Source organism: Myxine glutinosa, chromosome 1 (genome assembly GCF_964187855.1).
Source record: "Myxine glutinosa chromosome 1, kmMyxGlut1.1, whole genome shotgun sequence".
Classification (NCBI taxonomy): Eukaryota; Metazoa; Chordata; class Myxini; order Myxiniformes; family Myxinidae; genus Myxine; species Myxine glutinosa.
In genome coordinates this window covers 166,412,411-166,434,322 of record NC_136261.1, presented here as the reverse complement: position 1 = coordinate 166,434,322, position 21,912 = coordinate 166,412,411, and the positions used below count along the sequence as shown (strand labels likewise).

Here is a 21,912-nt window from a genome sequence, read left to right as displayed (position 1 = left end):
TCCGGCGTACACCGGTAGGGGACTAATAAGTGGCAAGAAAAAGTAGTTGCTACCAGGCCCCATAATCATGGTGGCAGGTGCTCATACTGCTAAAAACTAAAGTAAACAATTACAATATGTAGACATGAAAGATGACTATGGAGATATTCGTTCATCCAAGACATTTGTGTCAAAAAGGTTTCTCACACCAAAGTTATAGACTGTGCACATAAAGCTATGCAATTAAAATGTTACCTATTGTCATGTGTTTTAATCATAAATTGTTGATAAAATTTCAAAAGATGTGATGAACTACCAAAATACAGTACTATGTAGAGAACAACACTTTATTTACAGATTTTACCCCAAGCATTCCTAAAAGCCTCTCGAGTTAAGCCACCAAATGTCTCCTTTTGTGAAAGGTGAAACATCAATTTAGGTGAAAAATATATTCTTTACCGACGCTATAAATCCAACTCAAAGGTGGCAACTTCTCATGCCAGCAAGCAATGCACAACAATCACCTGTTCTTTTAAGCGTGCAACCAAACACCTTTTACTGATGCAGGAAGCTGAACCTGTTAATATATTTCTGCACGGTGCCCTCACATATCGAATCAGCGGATAGCATGCATTCACAACCGTGCTATTAATATAATGGAGCTGAACAAGAAGAGCATAACATAAGAGACTTGTAAGTTTACTTTTCTGTCACGTGCACATACAGTATCCTGAGCTGCACGTAGTTCTCCATAAAATAAATAAATAAATAAAAATGCATCGAAGTGAGATATAAAGTGAGATATACGTTTGTGCCAAGTTCAAAACTCACCAAATTACATTACATCTTACTTTTGCGTTCACGGAACAAATCGCAATCCCCTTGCAATTCCTGTATTATCTTGAAGGTTAGAGAGTAAATAGCTTTCAAGAAGCCAGATGATGTTTTTGTAAAAAAAATGAAGATAATTTTCATTATGGACAGGGTGATTACTTAAACTAAACCTCCTTTGTTTTCATTAACAAAATCTGCATTTATTTACATATTATAAATGCTTGTTAGCATTTGTTTACTTTTCTTATCCCGAGCTGCAGAAAACACGACCAAGTTAAAGATAAAGTTCGAATTAAAAAAGAACCTGTAACAGTGTTTCAAGGTTAGCCTACACTTTTACTCTAGACTAGCCGAAACCCGTGGAACATCCACGGAAGGCAGGATGTGGTGTATGGATAGAGTGTACCATTATGGATGGCATCGGGGATTTGCTTGTCCGAGTAAGAGTTAGGAAGAAAGATGAGAATGAAGAGTGCGTATATGAACAACGTATTTATTGCAATCTACTTAAATGACAACGCTACGATATACTTTTGAAAAATGAATGGATTCGTAATAGGAATCTGCATAGCACCACTCTGGCCACACTGGCGCAGTGGTATGTGTCAATGGAAAGGAACAGCAGTAGAACCATAGACTTTTTTTAAAAATGAACGGTTTAGTAAATCGACTGGAATTAGCCCCATACGCCTTGGTATTTATTGCTTTATATGATACTGATGGGCTGCTGATCGGTTTCACTTCGTTGTAATCACAGTATATGGAAGAAATTATGGTAAACCCACCTGATGAGGTTAGCGTACACTGCGATCGACGACACCGGCACAAATGCATGCTCTGGATTGTCCACTCAGTGGATGGCTTGCTGTCACCTTCGACTGTCCAATCAGCGGACGGCTTGCTTCGCCTTCACCCAGCAGACGCCAATAATATGGCGTCGTATCGGCAGTTAATCGGATGCTTTTGGGCCCCAAAGTCGACTAATTCAGATTTTTCGAGTATGGCTGTATGTGATAAACAAAGAGCGCGGTTGGAAGAAATTATGGTAAACCCACCATAATTTCTTCCAACCGCGCTCTTTGTTTATCACGTACAGCCATACTCGAAAAATCTGAATTAGTCAAATGCATGCTCAGGATTGTCCACTCAGTGGACGGCTTGCTGTCGCCTTCGACTGTCCAATCAGCGGACGGCTTGCTTCGCCTTCACCCAGCAGACGCCAATAAGATAGCGTCGTATCGGCAGTTAATCGGATGCTTTTGGGCCCCAACGTCGGCTAATTCAGATTTTTCGAGTATGGCTGTACATGATAAACAAAGAGCGCGGTTCGTAGATCGTAAATCCATTAGTGCCGTGGGCATCGGGTGACTGGGTGCGGCGTAAAAGGGATAACAAAGTCGAGTCCTTACGCTATTATTATATAGATGAATGAATAAACGAATGGTAGTTTGTGGAGTGAAACTTAAATTGCCATAAATGGAGAATTGCCACAAATGGCAGTAAATGAAACATTAAAGTTTGTGTTGTGGTAATTCTACTGTAATACGACAAGTGTATGTTTGTGTGTTTGACTTCTATGCACTCCTTAACCGCTGGATGGAATGAGTTGAAAACTGATGGTTGTACTCGGGGTGTGTATGGGAGGGTTTTAGGTGGTAAAAAAAAAATTCATAGTCCAAGTGGTTTCTGGTGAGAGAAGCCCCTCAATTGTCTCCACGTAAATGTGTATCGTATAGTGCCACTCCTGGTGAGGGTAGGTATTACAAGTCATGATAAAATATGGCAATTCTGAGGGAATTAACAGGTCCATTAGAACTTTGGATAAGATTTTGGACACACTTCACACAGACACACAACCACCATCAGCGAAGCCCACTCCTAGGCTGATAAATCTATCAAAGTTAGCCTCAAAAGGCAGCCACAGACCATTCTTATCTATTAATAACTTGCTATTTAAAGGATTTACTTGTTATTTACACTATTTCAATGGTATATATTCTGGCACGTGAACACAAATCATTCCTTGGATTATCAGAACTACTAGCCGAAACCCATGGAACATCCACGGAAGGGAGGATGTGGTGTATGGATAGAGTGTACCATTATGGATGGCATAGGGGATTTGCTTGGCCGAGTAAGAGTTAGGAAGAAAGATGAGAATGAAGAGTGCGTATATGAACAACGATCACCGACACCGGCACAAATGCATGCTCTGGATTGTCCACTCAGTGGACGGCTTGCTTTCGCCTTCGCCTGTCCAATCAGCGGACGGCTTGCTTCGCCTTCGCCCAGCAGACGCCAATACGATGGCGTCGTAAGATGGCGTCGTATCGGCAGTTAATCGGATGCTTTTGGGCCCCAACGTCGGCTAATTCAGATTTTTCGAGTATGGCTGTACGTGATAAACAAAGAGCGCGGTTCGTAGATCGTAAATCCATTAGTGCCGTGGGCATCGGGTCACTGGTTGCGGCGTAAAAGGGATAACAAAGTCGAGTCCTTACACTATTATTATATGGATGCCCAGCCTGCATGGCATTTGTTTTTAGCACAATGAAGTGCTGCTCTCCCCTCCGGCACCCGAGCATCACATCTGTTTCTCCTGAATTATTTGGAATATAAAGCTCTCAACATTGTTGGCATCTCCGACAAAAAGGCTGAAGCACATGGTATATTGCTCTCACATCTCTTACAGGTCAGTGGTTTTTACCACCTCTCATCTGGTCTAACTCCACCTGTTCCCTCAGCACACAAAACTCCATAATAACTTGAGAAAGTATGCATTCTTCCAGAAACCCATTCCTGGTTAAAATACCAACATACAGGCTGACTGTGTAGCTCGATGCTTTTTTTCAACGCTTCTCCCTTTTGTGATACAGTCTTCCAGACTGTGAAATCCCACTCTTCCATCCAGGGTCTCAAGCAGGTGTTGCACACACTACATCATGTCATCCCCAATTTCTACCCACAATCTTTATTGCTGCCAATAGCCTTCCGAACCTAATCCTCTTACTTGCAAATTGCTGTGTTTCCTTCCCTCCCTCTCACAACTCACTTCCTGTTTGTTCATTCCTTTGATTATTGTGTCCAAGAGTTTTCCCACTGCCCAACTGCCAGTTCATACCCCCATCATTTTGGTCTTCCTTAGCCTCAATTTCGGAGATAATTTTTTATCAGGGGTACCAGCATACTACATCGAGCTAGAATTTGAGAGATACCAGGGTGCCCGACCTTTAACTTCCACAACCTAATCACCCATGAAACAGCATCCCCAAAATATAGCACCTGCTGCCAGCACTGCACTAGGACAGCAGTTATTCAATCAAATATGGCGGAAAATGTCCAACACCAGACAAATTGGAGTCCACTTTATTACTGAGTTCTCCTGACATCTCAACCAACAACGACTTCTTCTTCAATAGGGATCTTAGCAATCTCACCTTCCCAAAAAAGTTGACTCATTTGCAAACACTAAAGATATCATGCTGCCCGATGCAAAATTTGCTTACATGTGCCAGTATTAATTCAGGTATATTTAAATATTATTTCCGGATATTTTAAAGGTCTGGAGAATTGCTTTTTGTTTGAATGTCCGACCGAGTGCATCACAAGATTTCACGAAAACCGATCAGAGTTCTGTGTTGGGAAGAATTACCTGGGATATTGCACGACAAATAAGTCAATCATGAAATACCAGTAAATGTTCAGTACTAATCAAATAATAACAAGAATGAGTAAAAATGTTTGGAATATTGTTTGGTAACTTAAACTTACTAGCAACGGTACCCGCCCTATGGGTGGGGCTTCAATTGGGAGGCCCAAATGAAAAGGCAAAATATCAGAAATTGAAGGCTTTTTTTATTTTAAACGATTTATATAAACATCCGTCAAATCATATCACACGCAAATCATCAAAATCTAAACAGTATTTGTAGAATTTCAATTTAAGCCACATCACTGTTCATATCGGTAAATATTATTCCATCGTGTTTGGAAAAACTGGAAAATTGGAAATTGGAAAAAAATTGGAAAAACAATATGGCCTATTTTACTCCAGGGGGTCCCAGGATTACCCACCCAAAATTTCGTTGCGATCGGTTCAGCCGTTTTTGCGATACCTGGGAACAAACAGACAGACGGACGGACGAACATTTGGTGAATTATAGTAAGATGCTTCGGTTGATGATCCTCATGAATCTGCATTATTCAAATGACCTGGCTGCAAATTTTACAGGAATCTCACTTCAGTTTCGTGCAGCATCATGGTAATTTTGAGGTGAATGTCACTTGCTGCAGATACACAAACTGTATGTTTATGTTCATGTTTGTCTTGGGTTACAATACGAAGGAATTAATCATCTCCAAGATAACCCTCAGGTTATTATTGGGGTGTATCCATGGTACCAATGTTGTGATGACAGGGAGAAAAAAAAATACTGGTAGCTGCATCCGTCACAGAAGGTTGACTGAGGTTATGTTTTCAACCCTGTCGGTCTGTTTGTCTGTCTGTAAGCACGATATCTCAAAAAGTTGTGGAAGGATTTGGAGAAAATTTGTTGCATCGGTTGGGTGTGTCACTAGGTCGAATTGATTCGATTTTGGTGAAGATATGGATACAGATACTATAATTTTTTAAGCGATTCTTTACCATTAAAAAATAGGGCCTAAAACAATATATAGCACGATATCTCGAAAAGTTATGCATGGGTTCGGACAAAACTTGGTGGTCAGGTTGTGTGTGTGACAAGACCGAATCAGTTTTTTGTATACTGAATCGAGGCTCGTGAAAGAGCTGACATTTACTTCACAAACAAATCAACCAGACAAACAAAATATATAAAAAGAGGGAGCGGAAGACAAGAGAAGGGGAAGCACACAAACACTTGAGAGCACACAACATTTAAGAGCAGGGAGATGTGTGGGAGGGAGAGGGCTTGGGGGGAGGAGGCGTGGGAAGGGGGGGGGAGGGGTGCGAGAAGTATAAAACACAAGGACACCAAGGACTTCCAGGACAGAAGTTGGTATTTCCAAAAAGTGGAATTGGGGTGAAATTAGCGGGGGTAAAAAAGATCAAGGTTTTGGATGGGGGAAGATAAGAGATGGTGGTGAAAAGCATTTTTAAAGACCTGGAGGGTGGAGTGGGATTGAAGAGAGTGAGGGAGTTTGTTCCAGAGGCGGGAGAAAAGAGGAATGAAGGAGTGAAGGTGAGCAGAGAGTCTTGATTTTGGCAGTTTAACCATAAGAGGGTTGCAGGCAGATCTTGTGCGACCTGTAGGAATATTTGCGGGACAGAGCCCAGAGAGAGCTGGGGGGGCAAGGCCAGAGAGGAGCCGGTAGAAGACGGAAAGACCACCAACCTGCCTGCGGTGAGTGAGTGAGAGGCCCTTGGAGTTAGCTTCATCGCGGGAGATTCCAATGATTCTGAATGCTTTGGTTTCAACAGCGTGAAGACGAGCTAGGTGTGAGGCAGGAGCACCAGCCCAGAGGGGAGAGCAGTATTCCATTGAGCTGCGGATGAAAGCCTTGTATGTGGTGAGGAGCTCAGGTGTGCCAAGGAAGGACTGGTGTAGATCCCAATTCCAGATCTGGATGCTATAAAAAATTTTTTTTAAAGTGATTCTTCACCATTGAGAGATGGGGCCAAATACGATATATAGCATGATATTAGTGGTGGGTGGATCAGGACAAAACTTGGTGAAAGAGTTGGGTAGTTGAAAAGAACAAGCTGATTAGATTGTGGTTATGGACCAGATGCAGCTGAGGCCCATCAGTGGGATACAAAGTGTAAACTGTTCACCCCTGAGGAGGTATGCTCTCTACCAAGTGCCGTTCTTAGTTTGAACCTTTATCAACCAACCATGGTCTGTCTTTGTATTTGTAACCACTGGATTACAGTACAGAAGCTCAGTAAGTTGAGGCAACGAAGATTACAGATCTGGGATAAAATGTCATTTTCCATATTAAAGATCCCAATTTATAATTTTTCGAAAACACAATATTGTTAGAATCATTTTACAGAATCTAAAAAATATTCAATTCAATGCGATATTTTAGTGTGGAACATTGTTAGTTAACAGCAGCACCGATTGAGCTGATTAAATTTCTTTAAGCAAGTTTGAGTACTCGATGTGCTCATCAGGTGGAAACACCTGATGATGAAGTCATTTGGAAAGGTATTAGTTTTCATTTATGCAGATTGCCTAAAGGATTGTTTTGTCTTATTGCTTTGGGCGTGTGCTCACAAACACACACACACACAATAACTGCTAAATATATTATATATATATATATATATATATATATATATATATAAATATGTATATACTGTATATGTATATATGTATATACCCCATATGTATATACATCTATATACATATGGGGTTGGGGGGAGGGGAGGCAGGAGAGGGAGGGGTGAGGAAGGGGGTGGGGGAGTGGAAGGGGGAGAGGAGGCAGGAGAGGGAGGGGTGAGGAAGGGAGTGGGGGAGTGGAAGGGGGAGGGGAGGCAGGAGAGGGAGGGGTGAGGAAGGGAGTGGGGGAGTGGAAGGGGGAGGGGAGTGGGACGAGAAAGATATACTACATATACATCTTTTTTGGGGGGGGAGGGGTGGCTTTGACAGGCTTTTGACAGGCGAGGTTAGGAAACACTCTTTGCACGGGAATTTTTTTCCTCCTTCCTTTCCCTTTCCCCCTTCCTCCCCCAAAACGGAGGGGCCTGTCAAAGCCACCGCCCCTCCTCCCCCCCCCCCCTTGCCTCAGCAACGCATGGTACTCCTGCTAGTGTAAAAATAAAAAAGCTAAAGTGATGAACGTCATATCCTTTACAGACGTGAACACTATACTTCCATTAAAATACAGTTTAATATATCCTTCAGTCTGTCGATATAATGGTCGTACTGTACAGGCAACGAGAACTAGCGAGACCACAAAACGAACAAAAAATGGCCTTCGGGGTGAGGAGTGACACTGAGAATGGAAAATAGAAAACCACCCTCGCCATACACACCCGCACACACACGGATATTCCAGTTAGAATCTCCATAGTTAGCATGTTTAAAGCTATCACAACCATTGCAGAAAGGTTATGAGGTCATGCAGGTGCATTCAAAATCAAGCAAAGAAAATAAAAAACAAACACACAAAAGGTAATATTTGCTGCCCGAGTTGACCATTTTCTTCAAACACCTAAGTGCATGTTTTAACTCACTGGAAGGCTAACATTGACCCACCGCAATATAGAAAAGATATGGCAGAATCAAACATTTCAATATGTTAATGAAACGACCTGCTCGATCAAAAATGACCGCATGGTTCTCTTTCCATTTGGCTCTTGCTCGGGTTTTCGAAATATATATACTGTATGGGTTTTTTTTAAGGTCTTGTAAATCGTGTTTCTCATTGCATGAAAGCGTTTCACACTAAAAGGTCAGTCTGGAGGTGTGTGTGTGTGTGTGTGTGTGTGTGTGTGTGTGTGTGTGTGTGTGTGTGTGTGTGTGTGTGCCAAAGTTAGTAAATAGGTCATAGCTTTTCACTAGTTAATCTCTCTCTGGGACCATGGATTAGTAATACAGAGTGATATTGTGTGCACAAGGTACCCTGATATGGTCCAGTAAAGGTACACTTATATGGTCCAGTACAACGTGATATTTCAGGCCAGGACTCACTATTTGCGACAATTCTCGTGGCATGAGCGGTCACGTGATCTGGCGCCACGCCTTATTATGACACCGAGTGTACTACGTGCCACCCTTCATGCGAACACCAAAACTTAATTTCGAAACAAAACTATTAATTATTACAGACTATAGTTACCTCAGGATTATCTGTGTGAACTCTCACCAGACAAGGTGACGTAATGGTGAGAGCATCTTCTCCGAGTCTGGGAGGATGGCAGTCATGACAAAGACTTTGAAAATGAAACGTGCTTGTTTGCATTATGCATATATATCATATAAAAATGATAGAGCACGGACAAACCAGAGGGCAAGCCTTGATGGGCCTGATGGCTCCTGGCATTGAATTGCCTTGTGAGGACCTCTTATTACCTCTGCCACCAAAGGTGGACGAGGGTTACGTTTTCACCCCTGTTTGTTTGTCTGTGAGCAGCATATCTCAAAAGTTTGTGGACGGATTCGGATAAAACTTGGAGGACAGGTTGGGTATGTGACAAAGACAAATTGGTTAGATTTGGACGAACATCTGGATCCGTTTCTAGATACCAGTTTTTTTTTAGGCCAAAAACGAGATGGAGCACGATCTCAAAAGTGTGTGGACTGATTTGGATAAAACTTGGAGGACAGGTTGGGTATGTGACAAAGACAATTTGGTTAGATTTGGACGAAGATCTGGATCCGTTTCTAGATACCAGTTTTTTTTTAGGCCAAAAACGAGATAGAGCACGATCTCAAAAGTGTGTGGACTGATTTGAATGAAACTCGGTGGACGGGTTGGGTATGTGACAAAGACAAATTGGTTAGATTTGGACGAAGATCTGGATCCGTTTCTAGATACCAGTTTTTTTTTAGGCCAAAAACGAGATGGAGCACGATCTCAAAAGTGTGTGGACTGATTTGAATGAAACTCGGTGGACAGGTTGGGTATGTGACAAAGACAAATTGGTTAGATTTGGACGAAGATCTGGATCCGTTTCTGGATACCAGGTTTTTTTTTAGGCCAAAAACGAGATGGAGCACGATCTCAAAAGTGTGTGGACTGATTTGGATAAAACTTGGAGGACCGGTTGGGTATGTGACAAAGACAAATTGGTTAGATTTGGACGAAGATCTGGATCCGTTTCTGGATACCAGGTTTTTTTTAGGCCAAAAACGAGATGGAGCACGATCTCAAAAGTGTGTGGACTGATTTGGATAAAACTTGGAGGACCGGTTGGGTATGTGACAAAGACAAATTGGTTAGATTTGGACGAAGATCTGGATCCGTTTCTAGATACCAGGTTTTTTTTAGGCCAAAAACGAGATAGAGCACGATCTCAAAAGTGTGTGGACTGATTTGAATGAAACTCGGTGGACGGGTTGGGTCAGCGACAAGAAGCCGATTCGATTTTGGTGAAGGTCCGGATGTAGATCCGGCCTATCATTGGGATACAAAAGGTAAACTGTTCAGCCTGGCAGACTTACGTGCTCTAACAGGTGTCGTTCTACTCGTAGTTTCCTTTTGTGAGGTGTGGTGAACATAATTCAAATCAAGGAAGGTTGGAATGTGGGTTGACTGAAGGCCGGGTTTAAGAGTGAAGGCAAAATGCAACACTGCAAAGAACACGCTGTAAGCATTGAAAAAGGCTGTGGGAAGTGGCAATCTGAAAAGGAATTTATTTTTTAAATTACAAATCCGGATATATTGTCATCAGTCCACAAAGCATGGTTGGCATTTATTCTGCTCTTATCCCGTACCATTGTTTGCAATAATTGCTGGAATCAAAGATAAACCCATATAGCGGAGTCTAATGATGTAAGGGCAATCCTTAAACTCAGGAAGACAACGAACACAAAGCAAATGAAACAGAAACAGGTGACATTGAAAATTCCTTTTCATACTTTCACTTGCATTTTTCCTTATTTTCCATGTGACTAAGAATGCCTTTTTAATGGTAAATGTCATTTGTGAATCTCTTCTGCATTTTATCTGAAGAAGCAGAAATCTCAGATGGGTATTTGTTTGCTTTATTTATTTACTTATTTATTGCCTGCTTTATGTGATCAGAGAGCAGAATAAATCTGTGGGCCTCCATTAATGGGTTTGTTGGACAAAGCCACATAGAAAGCAGGATGCAAGGGATACTCATCAGATGCAACAGAATCCATTATGTATATTCTGGAATGTAAAATGTAAAAGTAAAGAGATTGCAAAAGATAAATCAATCTGTTGCCGCTTTACTGCAGATGGGTGTGTGCCGGAGACAGCAGATAACATGTGTGGGTGGCAAGTCTGCCGCCTGCTTCACCTGTGGTCCTTCACGTTTCTCTAGGGGTGATCTATATATTACATTCAGAGGTGACTGTGTGATGCACTGATTGATAAGGAAATTAAGAAAAGAAGGGAAAACGGATATGATGATGAATGAACAATGCTCTAAACAGCGTCATTGCTGTTTCTATGACTGGGGTCACCATTCCGACACAGGAGTTTTGGGCAGGAATTTGTGATTTGTTCAGGGTGCCGGCGATAGTTCTCCTACTCATCATAAAGGACATACATTATAATTGTGTTGGCCTCCATAGCACTATATGTTTTCCTTCAATTAGGCAGTTGAAAAACATAGAGCAAAATAAATAAGCATCCGCTTGTGTGTGTACGTGTATGTGTGTACGCGTATGTGTGTATGTATGTGTGCTTGTTAGTGTGTTTGGATATGTGTGTGCATGTGTGTGTGTATGTGTGCTTGTTTGTGTGTTTGTATGTGTGTGTATGTGTTTTACGTGTGTGTATATGTGTGTGTATGTGTGTGTATGGGTGTGTATGTGTGTGTGTGTGTATGTGTGTGTATGTTTGTGCACATGCATATGTGCATCAAAGTGGCTTCAGTAGCCAAATAAAGCAAAGCAATGCTCAACAGCAATGCATAGCCAAGTCGGAACCTCGTTTAAGTGGTACAAAAACTTACTTTTTAGGAAGAGGTGCTCAGTAAACTTGTTATTTATTTAATTGTAAACTGGTGCACATTATCCTGCAAGTTTGAGAAACTCATTTACACCAAGTATGCAACAGAAGCCAAAGGATGAGGTGTTTGAGATATAGAGGGATGGAGGGATGGGGGTTGGAACGCTGCAAGTATTTTTTATTTTAAACGTAATTGCTCCGTTTGAAAGATCGTTTTGTTTTTTTCAAAGTTCAATAAGTCGAGCGGCCACTCGTGTCATGTAGCACATTAAGAGCACACAGCGAGACTCTGGAGCACATACTGACTCCACTAGGCGGCTCGAAATGTTACGCATGCAGCTCTGAATGTGCTGAAAGGAGTGAGACAAGACGTGAAGGGGGCTGTGGAGAGGAGAAAGGCGTAGTGAGGAGGAATGAGGCGGAGGTCCACGGTCGGTGCGTCCACCTAAAGAGAACACCCAATGGCCACAGGTGTATCGATCTCTACTCGCCCCGGTGGTTTTGTGAGCCAGTTTTGGAGAGTTCGTGCCCATTCCCAGCCCGGCTTTAATTACTCCTCGCTGTTTCCCGATGCAGGTAACACGCCAGTGAATAATCAGAGGAGGCACGACCCAAGGAAGTTGCGCTCGTAAATCCTCCATGGCCGAAGGCCTAACAGCCTGGTGGAGGAGTCGAGCCAAAGAGACAAACGTTGAATGAAAAGGAACGAGATCGCTCGGAGCCAAACACAGATAGCTCATGAAGCACATGACAATCGAATCGCCCAGCCCCCCACACTCCCTCCCCGCCCCCCAGAGAGAATCTTCCTCAGTCCATCATCCCGACGCTTAAATTCCTCAGGAATTTGCGAGAGGACAAGAACAAGATAACGATGGGGAGAGAACAGCGGCCAAGGCAAGGCGGCGCAGTCGAGCAACGAGACAAGAGAGGGAAAGAATGCGCCCGCGAAGCGTTTAATGGGCTGCAAAGGACACAATAGCCGGAGGGCGTCACATTCTTTCCTTGGACCGCGATGGACGTGCGATAAAGCGGTTTGCTGAACGTGATTGGTCTCTGACCGCGATGGATGTGCGATAAAGCGGTTTGCTGAACGTGATTGGTCTCTGACCACGATGGACGTGCGATAAAGCGGTTTGCTGAACGTGATTGGTCTCTGACCGCGATGAACATGCAATAAAGCGGTTTGCTTAACGCAATTGGTCTCTGACCACGATGGACATGGGATAAAGCGGTTTCCTGAGCATGAATCTTCTCTGACTGCGATAGACGTGATAAAGCGGTTTGCTCAGCGCGAATCATCATTGACCACAATGAACGTGTCAAAAAGCGGTTTGCTGAGGACGAATCGTCTCTGACCATGATGGGCATGGGATGAAGCAGTTTGCTGAGCATGAATTGTCTCTGACTGCATTGGACGTGGGATAAGGCGGTTTGCTGAGCACAAATCATCTCTGACTGTGATGGACGCGTTATAAAGCAGTTTGCTGGGCACGAATAGCCTCTGACCATGATGGATATAGGATAAAGCTGAGCACGAATCGTCTCCAACTGTGATGCACGACTGTGATGCACATGGGATAAAGTGCTTTGCTGAGCACAAATAGCCTCTGACTGTGATGGACGTGGAATAAAGCGGTTTGCTGAGCGTAAATCCTTTCTGACTGTGATAAAGCGGTTTGTTGAGCGTAAATCGTCTCAGACTGTGATAAAGCGGTTTGCTGAGCGTAAATCGTCTCAGACTGTGATAAAGCGGTTTGCTGAGCGTAAATCTTCTCTGACTGTGATAAAGCGATTTGCTGAGCGTAAATTGTCTCAGACTGTGATAAAGCGGTTTGCTGAGCATAAATCGTCTCTGACAGTGATAAAGCGGTTTGCTGAGCGTAAATCGTCTCTTACTGTGATAAAGCGGTTTGCTGAGCGTAAATCGTCTCAGACTGTGATAAAGCAGTTTGCTGAGCGTAAATCGTCTCAGACTGTGATAAAGCGGTTTGCTGAGCGTAAGTCGTCTCAGACTGTGATAAAGCGGTTTGCTGAGCGTAAATCGTCTCAGACTGTGATAAAGCGGTTTGTTGAGCGTAGATCGTCTCTGACTGTGATAAAGCGGTTTGCTGAGCGTAAATCGTCTCAGACTGTGATAAAGCGGTTTGTTGAGCGTAGATCGTCTCTGACTGTGATAAAGCGGTTTGCTGAGCGTAAATCGTCTCAGACTGTGATAAAGCGGTTTGCTGAGCGTAAATCGTCTCAGACTGTGATAAAGCGGTTTGCTGAGCGTAAATCGTCTCAGACTGTGATAAAGTGGTTTGTTGAGCGTAAATCGTCTCTGACTGTGATAAAGCGGTTTGCTGAGCATAAATCGTCTCTGACTGTGATAAAGCGGTTTGCTAAGCAGGAATCCCGATGGACGTGTGATAAAGCGGTTTGCTGAGCAAGAATCGTCTCTGACAGCGATGGACGTGTGATAGTGCTTTGCTGAGCACAAATCCTTTCTGACCGCAACGGATGTGGGATAAAGCAGTTGGCTGAGCACGAATCATCTCTGACTGTGATGGACGTGTGACAAAGAGGTTTGCTGAGCATGAATGGGCTCTGACCATGATGGACGTGTGATAAAGTGGTTTGCTCAGCACGAATCGTCATTGACCGCGACGGACGTCTATGGACGTGTGATAAAGTGGTTTGCTCAGCACAAATTGCATTGGACGTGTGATAAAGCAGTTTGCTCAGCACGAATCGTCAATGACCGCGATGGACATGTGATAAAGCGGTTTGCTCAGCGAGAATCGCGATGAACGTGTGATAAAGCGGTTTGCTCAGGGCGTATCACGATGGACGTGTGATAAAGCGGTTTGCTGAGTGCAAATCACGATGGGTGTGTGATAAAGCGGTTTGCTCAGCGAGAATCACGATGGACGTGTGATAAAGCGGTTTGCTCAGCGAGAATCACGATGGACGTGTGATAAAGCGGTTTGCTCAGCACAAATCACGATGGATGTGTTATAAAGCGGTTTGCTCAACAAGAATCATGATGGACGTGTGGCAAAGCGGTTTGCTCAGCGAGAATCGTGATGGACGTGTGATAAAGCGGTTTGCTCAGCGAGAATCGTGATGGACGTGTGGTAAAGCGGTTTGCTCAGCGCGAACCATGATGGATATGTTATAAAGTGGTTTGCTCAACAAGAATCATGATTGACATGTGGTAAAGCGGTTTGCTCAACACGAATCGTCATTGAACGTTATGGACATGTGATAAAGCGGTTTGCTCAGCGAGAATCATGATGGACATGTGGTAAAGCGGTTTGCTCAACACGAATCGTCATTGAACGTTATGGACATGTGATAAAGCGGTTTGCTCAGCGCGAACCATGATGGATATGTTATAAAGTGGTTTGCTCAACAAGAATCATGATGGACGTGTGGTAAAGCGGTTTGCTCAACACGAATCGCGATGGATGTGTGATAAAGCGGTTTTCTCAGCACGAATCGCGATGGACGTGTGAAAAAGCGGTTTTCTCAGCACGAATCGCGATGGACGTGTGATAAAGCGGTTTTCACAGCACGAATCGCGATGGACGCGTGATAAAGCGGTTTTCTCAGCACGAATCGCGATGGACGTGTGATAAAGCGGTTTTCTCAGCACGAATCGCGATGGACGTGTGATAAAGCGGTTTTCTCAGCACGAATCGCAATGGACGTGTGATAAAACGGTTTTCTCAGCACGAATCGCGATGGACGTGTGATAAAGCGGTTTTCTCAGCACGAATCACGATGGACGTGTGATAAAGCAGTTTTCTCAGCACGAATTGCGATGGACGTGTGATAAAGCGGTTTTCTCAGCACGAATCGCGATGGACGTGTCATAAAGCAGTTTGCTCAGCGCGAATGAAAAGCGTGGAAGGCATAAGTCGAGAGTCCATATGCCACGGCCCCAGAGCGGGATCACCCTGCTGTCCGTCCCGCTCCGCGCTCCCTTCGCGGACGCCACGGCACAAAGAGCGCAGAGAAGCGCACAGAGGGCTCTTTGTGGTCCCGTTACCGGAGCACCACCGTGAGGTGCACGGCCATCGCTGGAGCCACCCACGGACTCGGTCCACCCCGGCCTCGCACGGAACGCAGTATTCGCTCCATAGATCACCCGCCAAGACCGATCACCAAACTCATGCACCTCATACTTGATTCTCTGATGAATTATTAGTACGATGTGTCTGCACGATCTGCATAGCCGTTTGTCCTGTTACTTGCTAAATACCGAACGCGTTGGTCAGGTACGTTTGTTGATTTGACCTTTTTTTCATTCATTCACCCCTTCCTCCCTGATTAATGGGAAAGTTTGCGCTGCTGACCTGCCCCGCTACCTCTCAGGTCCATGTTTCCCTGTCGTCGCTCGACGCCGCGCCTACAGAAAAGGTGAAACGCCGGTCGTAGCACTGAGTATACCGAGCGCGCCGTCTCGCTCACCTTGCTCACCTCGCTTGCACCGGCATCGCCGCCTCGCGCGCGCTCCAGGTCGCTCCAAGCACCGCTCGGTAAATCCGCTCCAGGCCGTGTACGGGATGCCGCGACGAGAGGGAGACAGCTAAAGGAGACAGGGAACCCGAGCGAGCCGGGAATGCGAGCGGTCCTCACCGGGGCGGCGTCCGCGCTCGGCGTGTTCTCCTCGCACGGGAAGCGAGGAGGGAGGGATCCGGACGGGGATCGATGGAGGGGAGGAATGGAGGAGAGGCGGACGAGGGAGGGGCTCCGCTCCGTGAAAGGGGAGAGGATCGCTGACGTGGCTGCAACGTCAGGCAAGAGCGATCTCTCCACAGGGCAATACCATGGCCGTGGACCACCCAGATGGGACGGTATGCGGTGCAGTCACGTGGACTCGGTCACAATAACCGGTCTTTCCCAGCGACGAGTGTTTAATGGCGGAGATCATGTGTATTCGTTTACGTATTCTCCGGCTGGTATCGCGTTCCCCAGTGGCAACCATTCGCACTCGCAAGAGGCGGAGTATATATATATTACATATATATATATATATACATACATACATACATATATTTATTTATATATTTAATAGCAGCTGCGGTCTCTCTCCGGGGGTGCTGCCGAAATGCAATGTGTGCGCAAAGATCGGGAGTGACGCGGACGAGACGCATAACAATGGTAGACCGTAGAGCAGACGAGGAAAGTGAAAACAAAGAGGAATCGAACAAGAGACGAGCGCTCTGGTGAGGGTTGGGGAGGGGGATGACCGGACGCTTCCTCTCCCGATGCAGCCACCGATCGATCTCGCTCACTGTGTGCAGCTTCACTCTGTGCAGAGGGTATTCTAATGAGGCTCGGGAGTGCGAATCCCCGGTGCGACGACAAAGAGAGGTGAGCCGGGCCCGGGCGGGGATTGGAACGCAGCACGTGACGTCACGCAATGAAGGGATGCATCATGGGAAAATGCCCTGGGTACCACCAGAGTCAGGCACTAGGTATAGAGCCACGTGAAAAAGTAAGTGCACCCCATGTAAACTTTTGACTTTTTCAACATATTTCAACATACAGCTATTTGATCTTCATTTCAACAATATTGATAGATAAAGGTGATATAATATAACAGTTATCATGAAACATTTACATTTTGTAGTCCATTGTATAATTTAAATAAACATCAATGCAAATTTCACATGCGGAAAATGTAAGTACACCCTTGGCTCTAATAGGTGGTATTGCCCCCTTTGGCAGAAACGACCTCAAGTAGGCGTTTCTTATAACTGTCTACCAGTCTCTGACATCGACTGGGAGAAATTTTTGCCCACTCCTCCATGCAGAATTCTTTCAGCTGTGTGATGTTTGAGGGGTTTCTTGCATGCACAGCTCGTTTCAAATCTCCCCACAACATCTCGATGGGATTTAGATCCGGGCTTTGACTTGGCCATTCCAGAACCCTCCATTTCTTTCTTTTCAGCCATTCCTTGGTGGATTTACTTGTATGTTTAGGGTCATTGTCATGTTGCAAGGTCCACCTTCGGTTCAGCTTCAACTTTCCGACAGATGGCCTCACATTATCCTCAAGCACCCTCTGGTACAATGAAGAATTCATAGTGGATTATATGATGGTGAGCTGCCCAGGACCTGATGCAGCAAAGCTGCCCCAAACCATAATATTTCCACCACCATGCTTTACAGTTGGTATCAGGTTCTTGTGCTCAAATGCTGTCTTCGGTTTTCGCCAAACATGTCTTCTGCTACTGTGGCCAAATAACTCTACCTTTGACTTATCTGTCCAGAGCACATTGTTCCAGAAGTGCTGGTCTTTGCCTCGGTGTTCATTGGCAAACTTTAGTCTTGCCCTGTTGCTCTTTCTGGACAGCAAAGTTTTCCTCCTGGCACACCTCCCATGTAGATCAAATTTGTGCAGCCTCTTTCTAATGGTAGACTCGTGCACTTTGACATCAACAGTGGCAAGAGCTACCTGTAGGTCCCGTGATGACATTCTGAGGTTCTTAGAGACTTCTTTCAGCATCTTGCGGTCTGCTCTCAGGCTGAACTTGCTGGGGTGGCCTGGCCTGAACACGTTGGCAGTTGCTTGGAATCTTCTCCACTTGTAGATGATCTTCCGGACAGTCGAATGATTGATTTCAAATTGTTTGGAGATCTTTTTAAATCCCTTCCCAGACTCGTAGGCATCTATAACCTTCTTTCTGAAGGCCTCAGAGAGCTCTTTTGAACTAGGCATGGGGACGCCGCACACTTCAACAACAAAGAGCAAACCAAACTAAATGTCTGAGGTTTAAATAAGACAGGTTCCTCCAAGATCCTGTTTAACGATGTTCTAATCATTTGCACCTGAGCTGGTGCACCTGATTCTAATTTTAGGTATTTGAAGTAGTGATAAATGTAGGGGTGCACTTACTTTTTCCACATACGAAATTTGAATTTATGTTTATGTAAATTATACAATGGACTACAAAATGTAAATGTTTCATGTTATTTGTTATATTATATCACCTTTATCTATCAATATTGTTGAAATGAAGATCAAATAGCTGTATGTTGAAATATGTTGAAAAAGTCAAAACTTTACATGGGGTGTACTTACTTTTTCACGTGACTGTACGTGGTCTCACATCAAGAGTACTGTATGAATCAAGGTCCACGACGTAATGACCATACAGACCGACGGATCTTATTCCGATGGGTCTTTAGGCAAGTCTAGTTAAGGTAGCTTAGGATCTTAGAGTCTTGAGTTGAAGCCCCCATCAGCCGTTGAATTAACACCATGTGGGTTGTTGTCGTTGTTGTTGTTGCCCCAGTCAGTTCTGGGTGAACAGCCCAGCAGCACGGAAATAGCCCATCGATCTTACAGGAGCGACCCGGAGATCCCTCACATACAAGATGTTGGGTTCTTGACTACGTGAAGCCAGGACCGTGCAGTCTCACATGATATACACCAGGTGGGTCGACGCAGCCGGTCATCCGGCAAAATGAGCACCGGCTTGCTGCGAAAAGGGGCCCCGCACCACCGGCACAAAGGCACTTAGAGAAAATGATGCAGCCAGAAGCCACAGGCTGCATACGAAACAACAATAAGTTACTTAGGCACGCTGAGAGTTCGGAACGTTGCGAGTCTGGGGTCACCGCAAGAAGGCGACTGGCAGGGTCCACACAGCTCCATTCAACATGCAAAGTGGCAGTTGGGTATCAAAAGCACACTAGGCAGCTCAAGAACAACTACCATACCACCTGTGTATCAAGAGTACACTGAGTCATATAAAACTACATGGAAAACCACAAGTTCAAAATATTGTCTGGCATTAAAGATATTCGTCCCCTGCATGTCCCCATAAATAATCCCATTATAAATGATTTTTATTTCATACGAGGTGGCCAAGTTAATGATGGTGATTCATGCTAATGGATTATACCAAAATTGGAACCAACAAGGTTGCAGGTGCGAAATGGAAAATTCTATGAAAGGTTACACGCAGGTAACAAGAAAATAAACTCGTGCAGGTAATATTTCCTTTGGTCCAACGTGCACAAGGCGATGGAAACGTCTGAGACAGCCAGCTTAACTTGTCTTAGAAGGACGGCGTGCTATTATAGGGTCTTGCGAATGTGAATACGCTGCACTATGTCGGGTCGTGCGCAAAATTCTTTCTCAAATTAGCACGAGCCGGACAAAATAAGGCACAAGTATGTTGATGAGGTGACTATGATGATGACAAACGGTGGTTGGAGTTGCACAGGATTTGTTATGAGCATTATGAAAGAGCAATGCACAGTTTAATGTATAATTGTTGCAATCTTACTATAATTCACCAAATGTCTGTCTGTCCGTCTGTTCCCAGGTACTGCAAAAACGGCTGAACCGATCGCAACGAAATTTTGGATGGGTAATCATGGGACCCACTGGAGTAAAATAGGCTATATTGTTTTTCCAATTTTTTCCCAATTTTCCAGTTTTTCCAAACACGATGGAATAATATTTACCGATATGAACAGTGATGTGGCTTTTATTGAAATTCTACAAATACTGTTTAGATTTTGATGATTTGCGTGTGATATGATTTAACGGATGTTGATATAAATCGTTAAAAATAAAAAAAAGCCTTCAATTTCTGATATTTTGCCTTTTCATTTGGGCCTCCCAATTGAAGCCCTACCCATAGGACGGGTACCGTTGCTAGTTATAAGAAATGTGCACTTGCCAACGAGTTGTCCAGCATGGATTTGAATCCCGATTCAGCTACAAACTGTCACCCTGTTGTTTCGCGTGCAGGGCGAGGCATCAATGGTTGTGCCATCTCTCCGAAGGACGTCAAGGCGAGGACACGTCTGCCAGCACCGGACATCGGTGAACATTCAAGAACCCACTGTTTATATTTCATGAAGACGAACCAACAATTTTCACTCTCTAACAAATTCTCAAAGTTCGTGAAAGACCTGGGCCAAAAAACGTACACTTGCCGACCCCAAAATAAGGTGGGAATTAATCAAGCCCTTAAAGAAGTAGTCGTCTAGTAAAAGCACAGCTTAAGAATATCAGGTATGGTTGTGCCCCATAATATTTCGCGTATTGAGAGATAAATTGTCAAACTCTGAGAGCCGAGTGTTAAGTACACGCGTCTACGATGCAGTGGAGGTATTTATTGTGGAAGAAAAGACATTCTTGACATTCGTACTCAGTCAGCCTTTTTAAAACCACAACTGTAGAACCTCTTAAAACACCCTGCCGGGAAGCCTGGTACCGGAAAACCTCAGATAATCCAAAGCTAAAGCATATTCACATACCGTATTATAGCATATGGCAAAAACCCAAAGGCAAAAGGATGCCGCAACACTTCTCCACCTCCGAGAGCATTCATCGAATGGAAGGTACAAGCAAAATACAACATGGTGAAGGAGAAGAGATTTGGACTGCCCATGTAAAACAAAGGTCATAGCAAATAGAAATGGCCAATATGCAAAATGCACCTTATAAATATCGTGCTGGGAAGTGTACATGATGCCCAGAGAAAATTGTATGCAGTGATTGCAGTGGTAAGGGTATTGTTGTATTAGGTAGCGACCTATTTGGTCAGTGGGACAGTCAGCACTGGCGTTACGTCAAGAAAAGTTTGTTTCAAGTGATCTATGGAGATCATATCATGACCACCATTAATATCGAGTATGAAGGTCTTTTCAGAGCATTGTAGAACTTTGTAAGGTCTGTTATAAGGTGGATGCAGGGTTTCCAGACAAAGCCACACCGTACTAATACTGTATGTGGTAGAAAATTCCTGGTGAATAAATACTGGGCATGAAGAAGATGTGGCATAGTTAGTGAAGGCCCTGCATGGCAGAACGAAGCTGGCTGGCATAGATGGTGTCATCGAGAGAGGTGTCATTGGATGTTGACAAGCATTCTCCAGGGAGATAAAATGTTGCACCGTACACTAGCTCTGCAGTGGAGTATGCAAGGTCGACTTTTAGAGCAGCTCGCGTACCAAGCAGGACTATAGGTACGAGGTCTGCCAGTGCATACGGTTGTCATGCGCTTACAGGGAAGACTTGACTTGGCGGTGGAAACACTTCACCACACCATTTGCTGCCGGAAGTTCAGCGGTAGTTCACATATGGTTGGTATACAGAAGTTGAGTCAGCTCGCGGAATAGAGTCGATTTGAACTGGCTATCGTAATGCGTAGTGATAGTTGATGGAATGCCAAAACATGTGAAGCAGGTGTGGACAAAGGCCCAGGTAATGGTAAGTGTGGTGATGTCAGCTATCAGTGTAGCCTCCGCCCAATGGTTGAAGTGGCCAACACAAGTCAGTAAATAGCGGTGTCCATTTGAAGGTGTGAGCAGACCGACAAGAACAATGTGGACCCTGTCAAAGTGCCTATCTGGTGTTGAAAAGCTACCGAGTGGTGCGACAGTACGACGCTGTATTTTGGAGCATACATATATGTATATATATATATAGATACAAGATATATATATATATATATACATATATATATATATTATA

General features: G+C 44.3%; 2 protein-coding genes and 1 long non-coding RNA gene across 10 annotated transcripts in view; 2 read left to right on the top strand and 1 right to left on the bottom strand.

Annotated features, from left to right (window-relative positions):
- PTPRD (protein tyrosine phosphatase receptor type D) overlaps nt 1-16,802 on the bottom strand; it is a 502,851-nt gene extending 486,049 nt beyond the window's left edge. For 4 of the 8 annotated variants that reach the window (XM_068121656.2, XM_068121676.2, XM_068121684.2 and 1 more), the window contains exon 1: nt 15,880-16,091. The gene's annotated coding sequence lies outside the window, so the exon portion shown is untranslated. Of the gene's footprint in view, nt 1-15,879; nt 16,092-16,706 lie in introns of those variants that run through there. The other 4 variants (XM_068121663.2, XM_078779582.1, XM_078779585.1 and 1 more) reach the window with 3 other exon arrangements.
- The window catches only part of LOC144892561 (uncharacterized), a 1,012,844-nt gene that overhangs the window by 344,637 nt on the left and 646,295 nt on the right, over nt 1-21,912 (top strand). The gene's annotated exons all lie outside the window — the stretch shown is intronic.
- LOC137430922 (uncharacterized) lies at nt 16,152-20,018 on the top strand. Its single transcript, XR_010985163.2, has 3 exons — nt 16,152-16,265; nt 18,714-18,854; nt 19,752-20,018. It is a non-coding gene; the product is annotated as an uncharacterized LOC137430922 (long non-coding RNA).